The sequence below is a fragment of the Triticum urartu genome, chromosome 4 (genome assembly GCF_003073215.2).
Source record: "Triticum urartu cultivar G1812 chromosome 4, Tu2.1, whole genome shotgun sequence".
In the NCBI taxonomy this organism is placed as follows: domain Eukaryota; kingdom Viridiplantae; phylum Streptophyta; class Magnoliopsida; order Poales; family Poaceae; genus Triticum; species Triticum urartu.
The window spans coordinates 438,691,042-438,713,515 of record NC_053025.1 but is presented as its reverse complement, the minus strand read 5'-3'; positions in this window follow the sequence as shown (position 1 = coordinate 438,713,515).

The window sequence follows — 22,474 nt, the reverse complement described above, 5'->3', positions numbered from 1 at the left end:
AGGTGTCTGGATTATGGCAACGGGAGTGGTTCTACATCACCGCTCCCAGAAGTGCCAAGTGGGTAGCTTCCCCCGCCTTTCACTCGGGCCCTCCACCACAACTGATGTCATGGATCAGCAGGGGGCTGAGCTGGGGTCCAGCCAAGGATGTGCCCATATTGCAGAGCCGCATCCGGGATCTCTTCGAGGGAGATTTTAGTTTGGTTATGGTAATGCAAGTCATGCTGGTTCGTTGAGTCCAGCCTTGCAAACGCCGGCCCCTCCGCTTGTGGGAATTCAACCCAGAAGGACCGCGCGCTATTCAGAATTTCCTCGGCCTGACGCACGAGGAGATGTATAAATCATTCTTCGGACCTCGAATGGAGTGTCCGGATACTACCGAGGATGTGGGCCTGGGGGCAGCAACCGCACCGCCGACCAAGTAAGTAATCCTCTAGCCAAACACACCGTGTTTCACTTTTCATGACATCATTCTGAGAAATCGCCCTTCGACCAGGATTAGCTAACAAAGGCGAAGATGATTCGGTGTTCGGCCCCCCTTCTTGAAGGTTTTGACAATCCAGTACTGGAAAAGATGCTCGAGCTAGCACCTTGCCTGGAGCCCTCAAAGAAAGATAAAAAGGGGGGGAATAATGAGGGCGAAAGAGGGCCCCCATCGCTACAAATTCCAACCGAGGGAATGAGCGCCTCCATGAAGGAGGATAACCAAGGGGAAGATTCTGACCTTCTCTCGCTCCGGGGAAGGAAGAGGACTGCCTCTGAGGATCCGGAAACCAAGGCTTCCAAACAGGAGAAGAAGTCTCCAACAGAGGGTCCTGCCTTGGGGGTTGCTCTTGCCACACAAAGTTCATGCGGGGATCAGCCCTCTAACGAGTCGTAAGTGATAAAAAAACTTAATAGTAAAGGTATTCTACCTAATTTCTGAGGAAGATAACCGAAGCATTTATCTTGCAGTTCGGATCTTAGCCCTTCTCAACTGAGCTCGTCTTCAGGGGACCTTCTTCCGGAGATGATGGAGAGCGAAACGCCTCCCCCGGACTCCCCCGCTCAAGAAGCGGGCGACCTTGAAGTGTCGTCGCGGAGGGCCTCTCCGGATCCGGTGAGGCCAGAAGATAATCCTGTAGTCGCCCGAAGTCCCCAGCATCCGGCTCTTGAAGAGGGCGAACAAGAGAGTCCGGTGCCGTCTGGTATGCGGTCGGACATACTGAGGGATCTGTTTAAGCGAGCGACCATCTCGGAAGAACATCGTACGTTAATGAGTACGGTGATGGAAAGGATTTTGTTCGCCGAAAGTGGGTTGCATGACGCCTTTATGTGTCTACCAACGGGCTTTGAGGTATGTAAAATGATATATCTTTGTAATAGTACCGCACATTTTTAGGTGTGCCCTGTGTAGATAGTAGCCCCTGAGACTCTGGTTGTCACCGAGAACGGCGGCAAGCAGAGGATCGCAGTCCCAGGTAATAACCATACCGCTTTAATGTGCAGGTAGTGGAAGCTCCGGTGGCTAGCCGAACTAATGAGTTTGCCGAACTAAAGCTGCAACTGGATGCGGCGGATGCCGACATTGAGCTTGTTAACAAGAGGCTTGACGAGGCACAGGGTAAGTGATATTTTCTGGTGAATGTCACATAGTAAGAGTAGCATGATGCTAGAATCTTTAATATTTTGTGACTGCAGATGGATCTGCCACCGTGGAAACCCTTCGGGCGGAACTTGCCCGAGCCAAAGAACAAGCAAGGAGTAGTAATGCGGCTGCTTTGAAGGCGGCCGAAGAGTTGAAAGCCGAGAAGGCCGCGCATTGCAAGAGCAAAGAGAAAATGGCCAAGATGGCTGCAAAGTTAAAAGACACTGCCGAGCGTTGCGAGTTCCTTGAAGAAGAAAACCGAGCCAAGGCGACGGACCTTGAAAAGGCCACGATGGCGACCAAAAGACACCTGTTCTGCCATGAGAGCGAAGAAGGAGGAACTGCGTGAAGCCTGTGATATTGTGGCTAGGAAGACCTTTTTGCAGTGGAGGAAGTTCAGAGATCCGCGGTATGCCCCTCTGGATCAGCTGTGGAGTTTTGCGGACGCATATCTGGACTTGGCGGCGAGCGCTGTCGATGCGGCCGAATACTTCCGAGATCAAACAGATCGGGAAGTGGACAAGCTGTTCTGGTCGCAGTTCAACGTGCCAGAGCGTCCGCTTCCATTGACCGATCAGCTAGTTGAATAGGCCGAACTCAATAGGTTGTCCGGATTTGACATGAGGTCCGTCGTAGATCATCTGTGGCCGGAAAAGCCGAAGCCGAACAACTATTTCAGCTCAGTGCAACAGTTCCTTGGTGCGGTGCCGCGCATCAGTGTGATGAAGAGGTCGGCGTGCATAGAAGGCTCGCGGATGGCCCTTGCCCGTGTCAAAGCATACTGGGCGAAGATGGATGCTACTACTGTCGCGGCGCAGGGTTCGGCCATAGGCCGAGTGGCTGCCGAGCACTATTTTGAAGAAGTTCTTGAGGGTGCTCGCTTGATAGAGGCCCAGTCCTCGAAGAATATTATGTTTGAATGACATGTATTCCCATTGTAAAAACAATGTTTTTATTGAATTTATGAAGGCTGTATTTATACTTGTGCCCGAAAGTATTGTGATGCCTCTTGTGCGGCCGTTTATGTATACATGTGTATAACCTGAAAGATTGCAGTCGTCGGCTTCAGCCCCCACGCATATAATGCGGGGGTGTTCGCAGAAGACGCGTATTCACACTTAATCCAACATCTTGGTCCTAATAAGGAGGTGATAGCGCAGTGAACTAGGCAACCGAACTATAATGCTTTAACACTTTCACTTAGCCATAGGAGTTTGACAGTGGGGCTACTATATAGCCCCTGGTGGCTCCGCACTCATCCGAATTCGGGGTGCGTACTTGCCCGGCCAGGAAACGACCCTTTGTTAAGGCAGAGGAATTCTAAGATTCCGATGGGTCATCGAGTGGTTGACCAGTCTCGCGCTATATCATGACAGTCAGTTTTCGGCTTTCTCTACTGAGGTGCTCGTCCGGATGACCAGGGCACAATCGCAGTAGTTCTCCCGGTGCCGCCTTAGCCGATAGAGTCGAACGTAAGGCAGCAAAACACAGGAGCCGGGCAAACCCAACATCTGACCAAAGACATGATTCGGAGCTGATGCATATAAGGCCAAACTCGCGACGCCGAACACTCCCTAAGGTATTCGGTCTTTATGGTGTAAACCGGGCCTAAACAGTGCCCTTTGTAAGAAGCCCCTGGTGTCCAGATACATGCATTGTTCTGACGTGGCCACATGCCAAGACGTCAGCATCCTTCTCAATGGTACTGAGAATCCAAGGGATGTGTATCAACAAGAGACAGTAAAAAAGGTTGACGCAGGGTCTTAATCTAAAAAGAATCCTTTGAACGGGTCCCTGCTGCACGTCTGCGCTTGTGTCTCCGTTGTGCCGTATCCTGGACGGGTGTAGCACGATGGTCATCTGTAAAAGAGAGGAACTTAGGTGAAAAGTTGTCATGCAAAAAGGTAGGTTTTAAAGAAACCATGTACAGATCAAGACGAGTAAAAATTGCCACTTGTCTGCGCGCGTTGAGTCCCTTGTATTTGTAATAGGGGTGTGGTCATCAAACCTGTATGAATTACATATAGCTGCACCAGACTCGTCTAACCGTGTCCGTGGTCTTGACGACCTCTCGAATGTTTTAGTTGGTGAGGCCGCTTTAGTGTGCGGCTGCCACGGCAGCCGCATTCTTTTCGGCGCGTAGGGATCGCTCAATATTTCCTTTTACTGTAATGATGCCACGTGGACTGGGCATCTTAAGCGTGAGGGAAGCGTAATCCGGTATTGCATTAAAGCGAGCGAAAGCTTCACGTCCGAGTAGTGCTTGATAGCCACTTTGGAACGGAGCAATGTGGAAGGTTAAATTTTTGCTACGGAAGTTGTCGGGGAAGCCGAATACAACCTCTAGTAGCAGGGAGCCCGTGCAATGAGCCCCTGGGCCTGGCGTTACTCCTCTGAAGGTAGTATTGCTGTAGCAAATTTTCGTTGGGTCTATCCCCATTTTGCGGATTGTGTCCTGATATATCAGGTTTAAGCTGCTGCCGCCGTCCATCAGGACTCGTGTGAAGTGGTATCTGTCAATTATTGGATCTAATACCAAGGCAGCCCATCCTGCGCTCTAGATACTTGCTGAGTAATCCTGATGGTCGAAGGTGATTGGTTGAGATGGCCAGTGGCAGACCTCCGCGGTGATAGGCCCTTGGGCATGTTTATCTGGGAGTGCCGCTTTCCTTCTCCCCTTTATCACGTGTAACACGTTTACTGTTTTGACTTCTGGTGGAAATTTCTTCTGTTCCCCAGTGTTTTGTGTGTGTGAGGCTCATCCTCGTCTTCGCCTGGTGTATCCAGCCCCTTGTGTTCGGCGTTGAGTTTGCCGGATTGCTTGAAGACCCAACATTCTCTGTGGGTATGATTTGCGGGCTTCCCAGGGGTGCTGTGGATTTGACATATCTTGTCCAGGATTTTGTTTAGGTTAGACAGTTCGTCCCTGTTATCTTTGAGGGGCAGCTTTTGCTGACCCTGCCGAGGGCTTTCGAATCCGGCGTTAACTGTCATGCTCTTCGGGCTGTTTCCGTTATTCCGGCGCTGGTCTTTGCTGCATCGTGGCTTCCCGTTTCCATCCCTGACTTCGGATGTACTTGGGTCGCTGGTGCTGCATCTTGCCAACCAGCTATCCTCGCCCGCGCAAAAGCGGGTCATGAGGCTTGTTAATGCAGCCATTGTTCTTGGCTTTTCCTGGCCGAGGTGTCTGGCGAGCCATTCGTCTCGAAAGCTGCTAAGGCTTCGGCGTCCGGACAGTTGACTATTTGGTTCTTTTTAGTAAGAAATCTGTTCCAGAGCTTCCGGGCTGACTCTCTGGGTTGTTTGAGTTATATGACTTAAATCGTCTGCATCCGGTGGTCGGACATAGGTCCCTTGAAAATTTGCCCGAAAAGCGTCCTCGAGCTCTTCCCAACTTCCAATGGTGTTTTCGGGAAGGCCTTTAAGCCAATGCCAGGCTGGCCCTTTGAGCTTGAGGGGTAAGTATTTGATGGCATGGAGGTCATCTCCTCTAGCCATGTGGATATGGAGGATATAATCCTCAATCCAGACCCCCGGGTCTGTCGTTCCGTCATATGCCTCTATGTTTACGGGTTAGAATCCCGCTGGAAATTCATGGTCCAGCCCCTCATCAGTGAAACATAGGGGGTGTGCGGCACCCCTGTATTTGGGTGCGCCGTGTTGTTCGGATATTTGTTGTGTTGCATTGCCTGCTAGAGCGTGCTTTCTTGGCCCGTAGATAGATCTGGTTGGGCCATCTTTTTGATGCGAGTCCTCGTGTGGATCGCGTGTTGGCTAGTGTGCGGCGCCGTTTGCCACTATATGTTGGCCATGAGGTCATCTAACCGACCGGATGGCTGCTTTGTTTTTTGATTGCGGGGGCTCTAAGGCCTCCTCATCAAATTCGGGCAGTAGCTTTCGCTTCGGGTAGCTCTTTGTGTGGCGACTGCCGCCATATTTGTCTGCGGTGTTGAGAACCTTGCTCCATCTGATTCTGAGTGCATCTTCCACAGTCTTGAGCTTCCACTTCTGCTTTTTCAGGCTATGCGCAGTGGCGACGAGCCTTTTATGGAGGTTCTTCTGCTCCAGGAACTTGTCCGGCGTGAGGTCATCCGGACTGTTATCTTCGCCGGGACGGGTTGTTTGGTTTGGTTATCCAAGTTGCCTTGTTCGGACGGTTGCTCGATGCCATGTTCATTGTCTGCCGGCTCGCCCTACTCTGTGGCTAGGTCTGTATGACCATTGTTTCTGTCGAGGTGGGGTTTGGAGCGGCGCTTACGCTGCCACTTTGACTGCTTTTCGAAGGAAGATCCTTCGTTGCATCCTCCCGTTCCTCGTCGTTTCCTTTGGGTGTGTCCACCATGTGTACATTGTAGGATGAGGTGGCTGTCCAGTGCCCTGTAGGCGCTGGTTCCTATTCGTCTCCTATATCGTCGCCCATATCGTCGACGTCTTCAGAGTCGAAGTCAAGCATGTTGGTCAGATCATCGACAGTGGCTATGAAGTGGGTGGTGGGTGGGCGTCGAATTTCTTGGTCGTCCGCATCCCAATCCCGCCGGTCATAATCCGGCCAGGACTCTCCTGACAAGGAGAGAAACCTTAGTGAGTTCAGTATGTCGCCGGATGGCGAGTGCTGAAAAATATCTGCGGCGGTGAACTCCATGATCGGCGCCCAATCGCATTCGATTGGCAGGGGCGCGGATAGTTCAGAGTCCGGAGGAAAGTCCGGAAATGTGGAGTCACGGCCCTCTCGAAGGATAAGGTTAGTGTTCGGCTCGATCGCCGTTGAGGCTGCATCCTCCACGGCGGGGTCTAGCCACCCTTCCTCGGTCGGCGCAGTTGGCTCTGAATTAAAGGTCGGAGCGGATGCAGGTGCGGCCTCCAGGACACTGTTCGGCGGCCGAGCTAAGATATTAATGCTATCGTGATAGTGCGGCACATTCGGCAGGGGCTCGGATCCATCGAAGATCAAGTCACCGCGGATATCGGCCGTGTAGTTTAAGCTTCCGAACCTGACCTGATGGCTAGGGGCATAGCTTTCAATCTGCTCCAGATGGCCAGGCGAATTGGCCCGCAGTGCAAAGATGCCGAATATAGAAATCTGTCCGGGGAGAAAAGTCTCACCCTGGACTGCATCGCTAACGATGATCGAAGGGGCCATCAAGCCTGATGATGACGACACAGAGGAACTCTCAATGAAAGCACCAATGTCGGTATCAAAATCGACGGATCTCGGGTAGGGGGTCCCGAACTGTGCGTCAAGGCGGATGGTAACAGGAGACAAGGGACACGATGTTTTTACCCAGGTTTGGGCCCTCTCGATGGAGGTAAAACCCTACTCCTGCTTGATTAATATTGATGATATGGGTAGTACAAGAGTAGATCTACCACGAGATCAGAGAGGCTAAACCCTAGAAGCTATCCTATGGTATGATTGTTGTCGTCCTACGGACTAAAACCCTCCGGTTTATATAGACACCGGGAGGAGCTAGGGTTACACAAGGTCGGTTACAAAGGAGATATCCATATCTGTACTTCCTAGCTTGCCTTCCACGCCAAGTAGAGTCCCATCCGGACACGAGACGAAGTCTTCAATCTTGTATCTTCATAGTCCGATAGTCCGGCCAAAGGATAGAGTCTGGCTGTCTGGAGACCCCCTAATCCCGGATTCCCTCAACGACCATGGGTTGAATTTTGGGGTGAATAGCTCTATCGCATAGACGTCCCTAAGCGCGTGCTTGCGCTCCCTCTTGGAGATATGGGTAGCGTATATCATGTTCACCATTTTGACCGGAGGGGGAAACTTCTTTTGTCCCCCTGTGTTCGGCGGATGGGGCTCCTCATCGTCATTCTCACTTTGTGACCCCTTCTCCTTGTCTTCGGCATTTAACTAGCCAGCCTATGTAAAGACCCAATAGCTCCAGTGGGTATGATTGGCTGGTTTACCAGGGGTGCCGTGGATCTGACATGGACGATCAAGTATGCGGTCCAAGCTGGAAGAGCCCTGATTATTCCTTTATATGGATTCTTCCACTGACTGGACTTGGAGCCACTGAATTCGGCGTTGACCGCCGTGTCATCAATATTGTCACCATTGTTTCGTTGCTTATGCATGTTGCGTCGGGCCTTGACATTGCTATTTCTGGCTTCAAAGGTGTCATGTTCGCCTGCATTGTTATTGCTACGGGCTAGACAACTGTCTTCGCCCGCACAGAAGCGAGTCATAAGTGCCGTGAGGGCCACCATGGACTTCGGCTTTTCTTGGCCGAGGTGTCGGGCGAGCTATTGGTCGCGGATGCTATGGTTAAAGGCCGCTAGGGCTTCGGCATCTGGGCAGCCGACGATCTGGTTCTTTTTAGTTAAGAACCTGGTACAAAATTTCCTGGCTGACTCTCCGGGCTGTTGAACTATGTGACTTAAGTCATCGGCATCCGGAGGTCTGATATATGTGCCTTGGAAGTTGTCGCAGAAGGAGTCTTCTAGGTCTTCCCAACTGCCAATAGAGTTTTCAAGCAGGCTATTCAGCCAGTGCCGGGCCGGTCCCTTGAGTTTTAGGGGGAGGTATTTGATGGCATGAAGATCATCACCGCGGGCCATATGAATATGGAGAATAAAGTCTTCAATCCATACCGCAGGATCGGCTGTTCCTTCATATGATTCAATATTCATGGGTTTGAACCCTTCAGGGAATTCATGTTCCATTACTTCATCAGTGATGCAGAGGGGGTGTGCGGCGCCTCTATATCGGGCCAAATCGCGATGTAGTTCAGATGGAGTCCATCTGCGGTTTTTGTCCCGGATGTGATTGTGCTTGTCATGTTCGGCTTGATAGCCGTCGTTGCGCGTCAGGGCACACCCCCATAATCTGTAGATCGATCTGGCTGGACCTATTTTATTCTTCAGGTCCTGCCGCAGGTGATATGTGTATCCCTGAGCCGTTTTATCTCTGCCTTTATGGCGAGGTAGGATGGGCTGGTGTTCGGTTGAGTTCCTGCTTTGTCCCGGCCACGTGGTGGTCGATCAGCCGCGTTATGCGCTAATGGTACGGGCTAAAGTGCCTCTTCATCGAATTGAGGTAGCAATTTGCACTTCGGGTAACTTTTGGTTGGGCGCTAGAGGCCGTATTCCTCTGGTGCCAGGACATTGGTCCATCTATCGTTGAGTAGATCTTAATCAGCTTGAAGCTGCTGCTATTTCTCTTTCAGGCTCCTTGTAGTGGCTATTAGCCGTTGCTTAAAGTGCTCCTGCTCGAGAGGTTCCTCAAGCATGATAAAGTGTTCCTGCTTTGTCCCGACCATGTGGTGCTCGATCAGCCGCGTTATGCGCTGATGGTACAGGCTAAAGTGCCTCGTCATCGAATTGAGGTAGCAATTTGCGCTTTGGGTTACTTTTGGTTGGGCGCTAGAGGCCGTATTCCTCTGGTGCCAGGATATTGGTCCATCTATCATTGAGTAGATCTTAATCAGCTTGAAGCTGCTGCTGTTTCTTTTTCAGGCTCCTTGCAGTGGCTATTAGGCGTTGCTTAAAGTGCTCCTGCTCGAGAGGTTCCTCAAGCACGATAAAGTCTTTGTCGCCGAGGCTCACCTCATCCTCGGAGGGTGGAAGGTAATTACTATCCTCCGAGTCTTCGTTTGCAGCCTATTCACCAGGGCTAGCTTTCCCATCCTCCCGATCGTCTTGTACAGAGATTTGCTCGATGGGGTTTTCTTGGTCTTTGGCATCATCCGGAGTATTGTTGTTTTTCGTGCCGGTATTGCTGTCTTCGCTGCAGCGTGATTTAGAGCGGCGTCATCGATGCTTTGGTTGTATCTTCGGAGGTTTATCCTCGACTGGGTCTTCTTTGTCATCACCGTTAGCTTCCTTGGGTGTATCCACCATGTATATGTCATACGAGGAGGTGGCCGTCCAGAGTTTGGTAAATGGAGGGTTTTCGGCTTGCTCCTCTCCGGCATCATTGTCCATATCATCGATGTCTTCGGAGCCGTAATCGAGCATGTCAGTTAAGTCCTCGACTGTGGCGATGAAGTGGGTGGTGGGTCCCCGCTCTCAGCCCCTAGTCCGGGCTGGGTGTAGTTCAGACGTTGCTCCTTTGTAATCACGAGGGATCGCATCAAGTCCAGAGCCTCACTTAAAGGCGAGGTTTGGCCCTTGAGAAGAGAGTTCGTGGATTACGGCGAGAGGGAGACTCCTTGGCCGAACTCACACGATGCCGGAGAAGGCTCCGGCTCCATGATGGCTGCCAGCGACACTACTTCCCCCGGCTCTCCCACAATGGGTTTGGTGGCCATAGATAGTCCGGCGAGCTCAGGGAGCCTGTCTTCGGACCTAGCGATACGCTCCGGATCTAAGGCCCGAGTAGAGATTGAGGGGCGAATCCTTGGAAGATCAAGTCTCCTCGGATATCCGCGACATAGTCCAAATTTCCAAAACTAATCTGGTGACCTGGGGTGTAGCTGTCGATATGCTCTAGATGGCCAAGCGAGTTAGCCCGCAGTGCGAAGCTGGCAAAGACAAAGATCAGGCCGGGGAGGAAAACCTCCCCCAGGCAGCTTTGTTGTAGATGATTGATGGAGCCATCGAACCTTCTGGTGATGATACAGTGGAACTCTCAATGAAAGCACCAATGTCGGTGTCAAAACGGGCGGATCTCAGGTAGGGGGTCCCGAACTATGCGTCTAAGGTTGATAGTAACAGGAGACAGGGGACACGAAGTTGTACCTAGGTTCGGGCCCTCTCGAGGAAGGTAATACCCTACATCCTGCTTGATTGATATTGATAAGTATGAGGATTACAAGTGTATATCTACCACGAGATCGTTATAGCTATACCCTACAAGTCTAACCTGTATGATTATGATTCCCTCTACGGAATAAACCCTCCGATTTATATAGACATCGGAGGGGACTAGGGTTATACAAAGTCGGTTGCAGAGAAAGGAATCTTCATATCCAAACGCCAAGCTTGCCATCCACGCCTGGGAGAGTCCCATCTGGACACGGGAGATAGTCTTCTGTCTTGTATCTTCATAGCCCATTAGTCCGGCCCATGTCCAACAGGTCGGACGCCCGAGGACCCCTTAATCCAGGACTCCCTCAGGGGGGTGTTTGAGGAAATGACGCGGCTACTGAAAATTTTACTACGCGGGAGTAAAATGCCGGGGCTATTGAAAATTTGGATGATGGTGCATCTCACACGGTCCCAAAATAACAACCATGTGTTATGAAACAGGAAAATCCTCGAGCCGGGCAGTTATTTTCGAGGGATGCAGGCGGGAGCGGGAACAACAAACATCACACACGGTCAAAACATAATAATCATGTGTTATCAAACTGAAAAAAATCCTGCAGGCGGGGAGATATTTTTGAGAGGGGAAGCCTCGTGGAGGCCACTATACTGTGCTGATGTGCGTGACAGGGGCACCGGCTTGGCACACAGTTTGTGTGAGTGAAGCATGTTTGTTGCATCATCTGACTTGTCCAATGTACATAAATTGGGCGAAAATGACGCGGGAAAGGTTAGAACACGAACACACTTGCATGTGGACCAAATATATGTATGAGAAGGGTGGTTTCATGTTCAAATACCAAATGCGCAACTTTGATGTGGCACCTATCTCACAAAGCGCACGGTATTGCTTGCCCCCCCGCCATGTCGGCAGGAGGGGAATCCTAAGCTATGAATGCATGCCCGTCCTCACGGAGGCTCACCTAGCAAGGTGCGAAGTAGCTATCCCCCCATCACACACCCAACCACACACACACACTTTCAGTTGGCAGAAGAGGTCATTTCGCCAAGATGTATAGTAAAACGGACCAACAATAATCCATCTTGGTCATACAACCTCTCTCTTATTGTTGGTCAGAGTGATGGACGTCCATGCGACCCTAGAGATGGGCTAGCTCGCCAATAGTCACGCAAGTAGAAAGTCCCCGAAGACAACCACTACCTGTATGTGGCCCGAACATATGTATGGAGTGTTGATGTTTGAATACACAATGGAACAACTTTGTTGTGGCACCATGCTTTGGAACCAGAAATCCCCACACGGGGCGAGGGTTAGTTGACGACGCATTGTATATATGTATGTCACACCACACTTCGAGCCGATGACAAGGATTCATGCATGCATACATAGTATGCGCTCAAACATAGGTCTGAATCTCACCATGACCTACTATGATAACACGAGCCAAAGGAAGAATCCATCATGGTAACCTATCTCGTTGTCAGTCAAAGTGATCATGGATGTCTATGCGGGCCCACAAATATATAGGCTTGTCACCGATAACCACGCGAGGGAGTGTACCATTCGAAGACAACCACTACATGCATATGTATGTATGGAGGTGATGCGTGCATGTTTGAATACCATGCACAACATTGATGTGGCGCGTGCGTCGAAAATCATACAATCCACACACAGAGCGAGATCGGTTCATGACGTGTCGTGGTACTGCCTACTTCGACTTGGTGGGAGGGACTCATGCGTACACATGAATGTGTGCTCAAACTATATCATGCCATCCCAGAGCATGACCTATATAAAGTAATACAAACCAAAAAATAATCCCCTCCTAAGTCATATTAACCTCTCTCGTTGTCGAGAAAAGTAGTGATGGACCAAGCCGGCCCACAACTGGAAAGCATCAATATCGCTGATAACCGCGTGAGTGGGTGCGAGAGGACAATAGCCATCGCTTTGCATGTGGTCCAAACATACGTATGGAGAGGTGTGTGTGGGTTTGATGTTTGAATACCCAAAATTCATAACTTTGATGTGGCACATGCCTCAAAAACCGTAAAGTCCCCTCATAGAGCAAGGTTCATGAAGCATACTACATATGCTGGTCCCCTCCCCCCTCTTCAACGCATACTATATGCTCCTACCGTAATACAAACCAAAAAGAATTCTCATAGATGGTGAAATTAATTAACCTCTCCCGATGTAGGTCAAAGTGATGCATGCATGGACCATGACCTCGCGGGCCCACGAATGGAAGTGTCACATGTGAGTGTCGTAGGATAACCACCGCCTACATGCATGTAGCCCAAAGAGGTGTTGTGTGATGTTTGAATATCCAATGCACAACTTTGATGTGGCATGTGCCTCAAAAACCGAAAAGACCTGACACGGAGTGATGTCTGTTCACGGATGCATACATAGTATATATGATGGTCCCATCCCACCTCTTCGACGCATACTATATACTCCCACCGTAACACAAACAAAAAATAATCAACCTTTGCTTGTCAAATTAACCTCTCTGCCGGCTGTTGGTCGAAGTGATGGATGACGAACTCACGTGCCCACAGAAAGTGTCACACGCGAGTGAGTGTATGTATGAAAGGGTTGTGTAGTGTTTTAAATAATGAATTCACGACTTTGATGTGGCATCTGCCTCACAAAACGGCAAACCCACACGATGGCTCACGACTCGTAGTGTACTGCCAGCCCCCCACCCCGGACGCACACACACACACCACACATCCACCGCAACTACGATGCATGTTATATTTTCCCGTGGTGAACATATGTTACCAATAGAGGGACATTTTAATTTGAAAAAACAAAAAAACATTAAGACTTTTTAGTACATTGATTGATTTTCTAGGGGTATAATGTGCAAAAATCAAATTTGAGCTACATTCACACGTGACAGTGCACCTAAATGGATTGGAAAAACACATGTGTCTCACTGGGTGCATATTTACTGCCCGTGCAAGAAATTTCAAGCATTGAGAATTGTGATTTTTAAAATCTAGTATATCCAAAACTTATTTGAAATTCATGAAATTTATCGTGTTGTCATATGGACACCAATACACAGTGGTATTGTACCTTTTTGTCAAATTTGAGACAAGTTTTGATGTAATCTTATCTTCTTACAAATGGGAGATTATTAATAATTGGGAACCAATATCGCAAAAGGATTATTTATTCGAACTGTCCAACAATGGATATGTGCCATGCTTCGGTTAAGAAATAAAGCGGCATCATTAATCATCAAAATAGAAAAACAATATATGTGCTGCCACACAACCCGTGTGCCGTGCGAGCAGGTGTGAGTTGATGGGACGTATGTGAGTAGTCCACCGCGCAGGCAGACCGGGAGGCGTGCGTGCAGGTGTGTGAATTGATGGGAGGCGTGCTCGCTGCGTAGTGTCATCGAGAGGTGTGCGAGTAGCTGTGTGAAATGATGATAGGCATGCCAGTAGTCCGGTGCGCAGGCTCATCGGGAGGCGAGCCAGTGGTTTGACCGCTGCCCGCCTCTCTCCCACCACTCCATATTAATGGCGCGCTCGAGGGGCTGCACCCCCACCCTCGCCACACACACAGTCCTCTCTCTTCACCTGCATCCTCAACGCTGCTCCCAGTCCTCAAAGCCGTTAGTGTATGAGGATGCCGATGAAGCGCCCTCTCGGAGGGAGTGGTGACGCCGAGGCTGCTGAAGCACCATAGCACGGCGTGAAGATGGAGATAGAGGTTGCCATCGCTACTGACGAGGTATCGCTTCACCTTGACATTGTCGACGGCGTTGTGCGTCCACAACCGAAGCCGAAGATCCACACCGACTCGGGCAATGACTCCGGTGATGACTCAGGCGACAACTCGGGTGACAACTCCGAACAATGGACAACATATTATTCATCTATACCCATTTATGTGTCAAATACATCCTAGGGTTTCTCTGGTTACTCCCGCCTCCCCCCTTTTTGGAATACAAATCTTATGGTTATGTTCTCTCATTCAATGAAATCTGAGTAAGTTTTGTTCGATCCTGTAGTGTATTGATTGTTTGAATGGTACAAATGATAAGTGATTAGTTGTTTCATCTGTGCAAATGATTTTGGCTAATAATCCGACTAGGGTTGGTGTTCATGCTAATAATTCCTAGCCAGGTCTTGACAATAGATTTTGAATGACCTACATATATGTTTGTGCCTTTTTTTGAACCATAATCTCTCGATATATCTAAAAAATATCCATAAATTCCTAATCCTACTTTATGGCATGTAAACATTGATTTGATGCCAAATTTTGGCAACTGCCAAATGTTCCCTAGAGATTGGTTTGTATTCCAAATTTGACGCCACTTTTTTTACTATATGTATAGGTGCAATCTGACGATGTCGACAGCGAGGATGAAGATGACCAAAGGAGGTACAAGAGGAAAATACTTAGGGAGATTTATGTGGGAATGCATAACAAGCGTATTAGAACCTAGAATGGGGACTATCGATGCCCATTTTGCAACAAAAAGCTTCATGACGCGTATCAAAGTGTTCTAGCACATGCAAGAGGACGAGCCGTTGGCTCCTTCAGGCAGAAGTATTCTCACAAGGTGGTGCATGCCACGTATATTGAGTACCTGGAGAAGCTTCAAGATCGTACCGGCAGATGAGATGAGATGTGGGACTGAACTATGTATGGCTATGTAGTGTCTTAATTATAAAATGTGCTTGAGTATTCATAATGACGGTTGAACTATATACTTATGGTTGAACTATGCTTGTGTACGCTTATTATCTATGGCTGAGTATTTTTAATCTATGTTTACTTATGTCTAGATGTGGGATATGGATGCAATCAGTTCGGTTGATGGAATCTACCTTCGTCCTGGTTTATTGGTCCCCTTTGTAATTGAAAGAATTTCTTATTTAACACTATCTTAAATTTGGTTTCCTTATTTGACACTGAAAAACTTTTTCTTCCCTATCTAACAATGAGTCTAAATTTTATACCTTTCATGACACTTTTGGCCATTTTGAGTCTAAATAACACCGAAAAAGACTCTTTTGTCCTTCATGGGGTATTTGTGTGCGTGGGGTAGTAGCACACACGCAACATGAGTGTGAGGGCTGTAGCACACACGTAGCAGCATATACACACGTAGCAACACATGTATCAACACACACACACACACAACAGTGTAGACACATGCAGGGACGAAGCTAGCAATCTAGCAAGATTTGGTGCCCGCCATACCTAATATTTGGTGCACATACTTAGTTGTATGATATACTAGCATACTCCTGTATAGTACGTGTTTGATTTTAGCTTAGCCGTGCGTCCCTGCTGACCCTGTTGGTCTGATTGCTGATAGCAAATGGATAATGGCTAAAGGGCCGTGCTCCTTGAACAGCATGTGGCTTCAGTGCACTCCACACTTTTCCCCTTTAAAAAGAGTAGATGCAGTTTGGTCGTATTTGTTATGTTATATGTACTATTCCAGCGAGCTTTTGCGTAGTTATGTTATACTCCCTCCATTCCCAAATATTTGTCTTTCTAGAAATTTCAATAGGTGACTACATACAAAGCAAAATGAGTGAATCTACACTTTAAAATATGTCCATATACATCTGTATGTTGTAGTTCATTTGTGTCGGCGTCCTGGGAATGGGGGTCCCCAGACTTGCCTGCCTGTGGCCCGCGGCGTGGCTGAGCCATCAGGCCGTACGACCCTTCTTCGTCAACAAGGCACCTAAGACCATCGCGAGGGGCCAAGCCTCGCGAGGCGGACTACACGAGACCTCCTCTGGAGCGTCCTAGACAGGCAGGCTCACGAGGAGCGGAGTTATCAAGGCGAGGCGTACCTCACGAGGCTCTCGTGACGTGAGTCATGACGATCGACACCAGGCGGGCGCCACGCAGGCGCCAGCACACGCAGCATCCCTGTTTCCTCTTTGATGCTAAGGAAACTAGCGCGGGCGAGGAGTACCGAGGAATCAGGCAAAGGTTGCCACTTTGGTACAACAAGACCAAGACCAAAAGGACGGCAAGACGGAAGTCATCATGAAGCCCAAGACGGCGTCACCACCAGAGCCTTTCGCAGGCACATACCACCTTTTGTTAGGATAGCTTGTACTAGCTGTCCCCCTTTAAATTAGCCCGCCGTTGTTGGTCCCTTCCTTCTCAATATTTGGGAAGAGGACCAGGGCCTCTATAAGTAGGACGAGCCACCATCGGGGGCGAGGGGACGACATCCACTACAAAAAAAATACACTTCCTTGATGATACGTGTTTGTCACAGTAGGTCGCGTTTTCTGTCATGCATGTACATCCTTGACAAATTTATGACAGAATCAAGATAGTCATACCTATGCTGTCGTAGAAGTGTTCCATGACATTGCCAAAATTATCATCACGGAAGTGTCCACTTTCATGACGAAAAATCGCACATCACAGAAGTGCTTTCGTCAAGGGTGACCGACACGTGGCATCCACCATAACGGAACGCCGTTAAGCTATCGGGTCGGATTTTGGATCCGATAACCCGTTAACAGCCACGACCAATGCTGATTTTCCACATGTAAAATTCTCATTGGCTAACGGATCCAACGGGCGAGATGGGCCTATGATATGTTGACACGTGGACCGGCCCAAAAGTGGCCCACAAAGATTAAATGGGCCGGCCCAACCGAAGGCCCATAAGATTTAGCGGACCATAATGGGCTGGCCCAGCTAAAGGCCCACAAAATTTAGCGGACCATAATGGGCCGGCCCAGCTAAAGGCCCACACGATTTTGCAGACCATAATGGGCCGGCCCAGCTAAAGGCCCACAAGATTTTGCGGACCATAATGGGCCGGCCCAGCTAAAGGCCCACAAGATTCTGCCGACCATAATGGGCCGGCCCAGCTAAAGGCCCAACATTCTCTGTCAAATCGGCCCATCAACGGCCTGTCCTAAACTTGTCATCAACGCGGCCCATGGTCACTTCTGGCCCGTTAACAGTCTGCTAAGTAATTGGGCCGAATTACGGCCCGGTGTATTTCCGGCCTGTTAAAGGTCCGGCTTCATTTGGGCCCATTTACAGGCCATCAAAACTTTCGGCCCATAAACGACCGTGAAGGATTTGGGTCATATTCGGCCATGTCTGACATTCGGCCTGTTAGAGGCCCACTATAGCTTTGGGCCACTTTCGGCCTGTTGTCATTTTCGGCCTGTTAAAGCCGGACGTAAACCATGGGCCATATGTGGCCCAACGTCATATCGGGCCCATTAACGGCCCATATAGAAATGACGATAATCTAGCCCGACCGAAGTTCCGGCCTGTTAAAGGCCCGTGTATTAGGTCGGCGCATTTACGGCCCGTCCGAATTTCGGCCTGTTAAAGTCCAGTGGGTTATTTGGACAATCAGGGCAATCTCACTTTGCGGTCTATTAAAGGCCCATGTATTTATGGCTTGAGATATTTACAACCTGATAAACCGGCCTATTTTACTTGAGGGCCCAGATTAATGTTAGGGCCTGTTAAACGCCCCACTATGGGGCACAGGCCTACTAAAAAATATGAAAACTTATGCTGATTTAGGCCACTATTTTTTGGGCTACATGCAATTTCGGCCGTAATCGTTTTAGCCCATTGGAATGGGCCGACGAATGTTGGCTTGTTGGCTCCTACGAAGCTTTCGCCGATTACATTACTAAGATAAACCTACACTATAACAAAAATAGCGTCGTAATTAACTGCAGCCTGAGGCAGCATCATAAAATGTTGTATCACAACAAAAAATTCCAATCATACAAAGGCTGTTGGGCATAAAAGTTTACAGTCCTCCAGATAAAGCACCATCCAGATGTATTAGAAGCACAGATAATTTGACTGAGTGCTAATGTTTCAGGCTGTAGAATCTATGAGCAGCACGATCTCACTTTTTTCTGCAATTGCTCTTGAACAACGAAGCGAATGTCTGATAGTCTGGTTTCAAACCCATTGATATCTTTGACGACATTTTCTCAACCACTTTCTTGTTCTGAAAACAACGTCCTTTAGGATTGGACTTGTGTCTGGAGCACAGATATATCACTCTGTCTAGCAGGAAGATTTTGTTCAGTAGGCGATTTGGACGAGGTTACCTTGACAACCAACCCAGAATTATGCAGGAAGGTGCTTTTTGCACTGTTAGTGGAGAGATACTGACGCACTGCAGCAAGAGGTGACATTGTGCCTGTAGTAGCCTCGTCACCTTCAGGTGGTTGTGGCTGTTCAATCATTTGTTCCATAGCTTCCTGAAAGTTTGAACTTGTAGATTAGTGTACCAGATAAGTTACTAATGAGACAAAAACAAACAAAGTAGGTTAAACGTTTATACATAACTTATTTTGGTGAACTACTGTAATACATTAGCATGTATTGTAGTGCCAACTACATAATAAAATCACTTTCGGAACATATGTCCATGTAGCATGCCTACTGTATTGTCTATTTCCTCACATTCGTTGACATCTAAGGATAAAGAGACATGGTTTAAAGTAGGATGAACATAGTATGACATCATTCATATCATGGGCAAACAGATATAAAACAAACATGCTATTTTATCATTGTGTGCGCACGTGAACATAACAACTAGATTACAGATCAAGACCAAAAGAATATCCTTCATCTCTTTTAAACCATGTAAGGTGAAATGATACGTTAAGACAACTGTGAATAAAAGTGAACAGAGTAACTGACATTGGCTGCAAACCAAGTAGTTAAATGAACACATCACAAGTACCAATCAGTTCAAGGCAGGAGGAGTAAGGACTTACAACAGCGGCTTGAACTGGTGTGCTCATGCCCTTCATCTTGCTGGTGTGGCAATCCTTGAAGATTTGCACTGCATTCGGTTCAGGTTCTTTTTGGTCCGCACGGGATTTCCTCTGTATTTGGAACAAGTCAATATAGATACGATAATATGGCACAAAAAAGAAGGAAGTAGCAGCTATTTACAAGAGCCTCGCAGTGTGCAATATAGCTACGAGATCCTGTGGTCTGTTGGAATTTCACTTTAGAACGGTTGGTTTTGTTCTTCAAACAGTTAGCCTAGAAGAAGATACACTTGTAAGGCACATACATAAATACAAGTTCAATATGTGGTCTGATCAAATACATATAGCCTACCTGATACTTTGGATCAGACCAGTGTTTAACGAGGGCTGTCCAGTCTTCATCTGTAATATATTCCACTGGAGATGTTTGGGCGATTTCATTGTTAGCCTTGCCTTCAAAGTGAGATTTTCTAAGGTGGTACCGATACTATCGCAGAGCAGACTGAAAAACATGAGTGCATGCTTGTCTAGTTGCATCATCTTTCGGATCCAACTTGAACCTCATCTGTTGAAAAAAGAATGTGAGTCTTATTAGGAGGAAGCTAGAAAGTATGGGACAGAGCAAGACAATATTACTAATTGATGAATAACATTACTTACGGATAAATGGTCAAGGAAGGTGTTAAACTGGGTATTGTCTTTCTCATTCCTGTACTGGATCCACGTTGGGAGGATACGTGCATGACACCTAACGGCAACGGCTGCCTCTGATACTAACTTGGCTGACTCTGTAGCATCACGTGGCCTTTTTAAACCTGCCTCAAAATGGATCTCCATTCTTCCTCCTTTAGATTTTGTTAATCTGTCAAGCATTATCCCTGATGTCTGTTTCCGCTTGCGCCGTGGTGCTAGTTCAACAACGAATATGGAAAGTGTTAGTGTACATCAAACTGTGAGAGTACATATAAAGGAGCATGCAACTGCAACTTGACTCGGTCAGGTACCGTCTTGGTGTTGATGCTCATGAGGTTCATCTGATCTTGCCAAGTCCTGTTGTGTCAGCAGTGCTTCGGAAGTAGTGTTAGGTGTGAAGGCAGCTTGGGAACTGGCCAGTTCCGGAGCAAACGAACGAGTAACGGTTGAGATGCTGCAGAGTATTCTTGGTGTTGATGCTCATGAGGTTCATCTGATCTTGCCAAGTCCTGTTGTGTCAGCAGTGCTTCGGAAGTAGTGTTAGGTGTGAAGGCAGCTTGGGAACTGGCCAGTTCCGGAGCAAACGAACGAAGTAACTGGTTGAGATGCTGGTACAGTTGAAGCGGATGCTGCAGCTAGTGGAGCAGGTGATACTGTGTTTGTAGATTTAGCCGGTGGACTTGGACCTTCTACTGCACTATAAGTACCAGCAGAATCTCGACGGCAGAACCTTTTCCGTTTCACCCGACGAGTAACAACACTCCCTACTATATTATTTTCCTTGCTCTTTTTTGACTTTGCCATGTCAAGCTGTACCCACAACACAAAAGAATAAAATCACTCTTCAGAACTCATTGATGCATGATACAGACAAGCAATACTTTGATGTAAGACAACCGTATGAGGATGGAATATGTAAGAAAAATAGGACGGCATGACATATTCACAGCTACGATGTGCAAACTAAGCAGAAGGATTTTCAAGAAAATAGAAGTAATGCAAGCTAGACACCATATGAAAGATGCAACCAATATTACTCTGCCAAGTTAAAAGTGTCTTGTCATAAGTGGCAATTCGAAAAATTAGAAGCAGTACAACGTAGAAATCAATGCAAGATGCAACCACTATCAAACTGCCATGTTAAAAGCGTCCAATCATGAGTGACTGATGCGGGATACACAACAGCAGTACTTTGATGTAAGAACATGGTATGATAGATAGATGCAGTGTATTCTAGACACAGAAAGCCATGTCATATGCACATGTATAACGTATAAACTCAGCAGGTGCAATTTAATCAAAATAGAAGAAATACAGGCTAGACAACATATGCAACATGAAACCAATTATCACACTGTCAACTTAGAGCAAGCACCTGCGATGGTGGAGTACGGGAGATGAACTCATCATGTAGACTTGGGACTTCAACTTCATTAGCAGTAGCAGTGGCAAATCTAGAGAGTCTCTGTTTGCGTCGGTGCGGAGGACCACCAACATCCCCTAACTTACTCTTTTCCTTCCTATTTTCTGATATTGCCTTATGAAGTCAAAACCACAAGAAGATGAATAAAATTAGCTCAGCATAACTGGTTGATGCATGATACAGACGAACACTACTTTGATGTAAGGCAAGCGCAGGATAGGAGGATGGAATATATACAAAAAAAGACAGTGTTTCATATTCACACGTACGATAGCGTGTCTTATGGGTAAGTAATCGTTGCAGGTATAAGTTGTAAGCTACGCAGATGCAATTCAACATAATCAGAAGCAATACAAACTAGACATCATACGGAAAACGCAACCACGTATAACAGTTCCAAGTAAGAGCAAGCACGGTGATGGTGGAGTAGGGGAGATGTGCTCATCATGTACATGTATGTTCTAGAAACAGGAACACGTGTCATATTCACAGGCATTATGTGTAAAGTAAGAAGATGCAATTCAAGTTAGAAGCAATACAAGCTAGACATCATACGCAACATGCAACCACATATAATAGTGTCAAGTTAGAGCAAGCACCTGTGATGGTGGAGTAGGGGAGTCATCATCTACACAGCTACGTTGACTGTCCAGCCTTGTGTTGTCTTGCGAATCTTGTTGGGAGGATGGCGGAGTAGAATCTGTAGAGACCCCCTGTTTGAGTTGCTCCGAAGGACCACCATCATCCACTGCCGGACTAATTTCCTTCAGCTGTAATGATTTTGCATTGTGAAGTCAAACCGATAAGAAAAAGGGATTAGAAACACTGCAAGACACCATATGGAAGGTGCAATCAATATCACTCTGCCAAGTTAAAACTGTCTCGTCATAGGTGGCGTTCATCAAACTAGAAGCAATACATGCTAGAAATCATATTCAAGACGCAAACCAATATCACACTGCCAACTTAAAGGTGTCCCATCATAAGTGACTGATGCAGGATACACAAGAAGAGTAGTTTCATGTAAGAACATGGTGTGATAGACAGATATAGTATGTACCAAAAACAGGAAAGCGTGTCATATTCACATGTATCATGTGTAAGCTAAGCAGATGCAGTTTACACTAATTAGGAGCAATACGAGCTAGACACCATATGCAACATGCAACCAGATATCACACTGCCAAGTTAGAGCAAGCACCTTGGATGGTGGA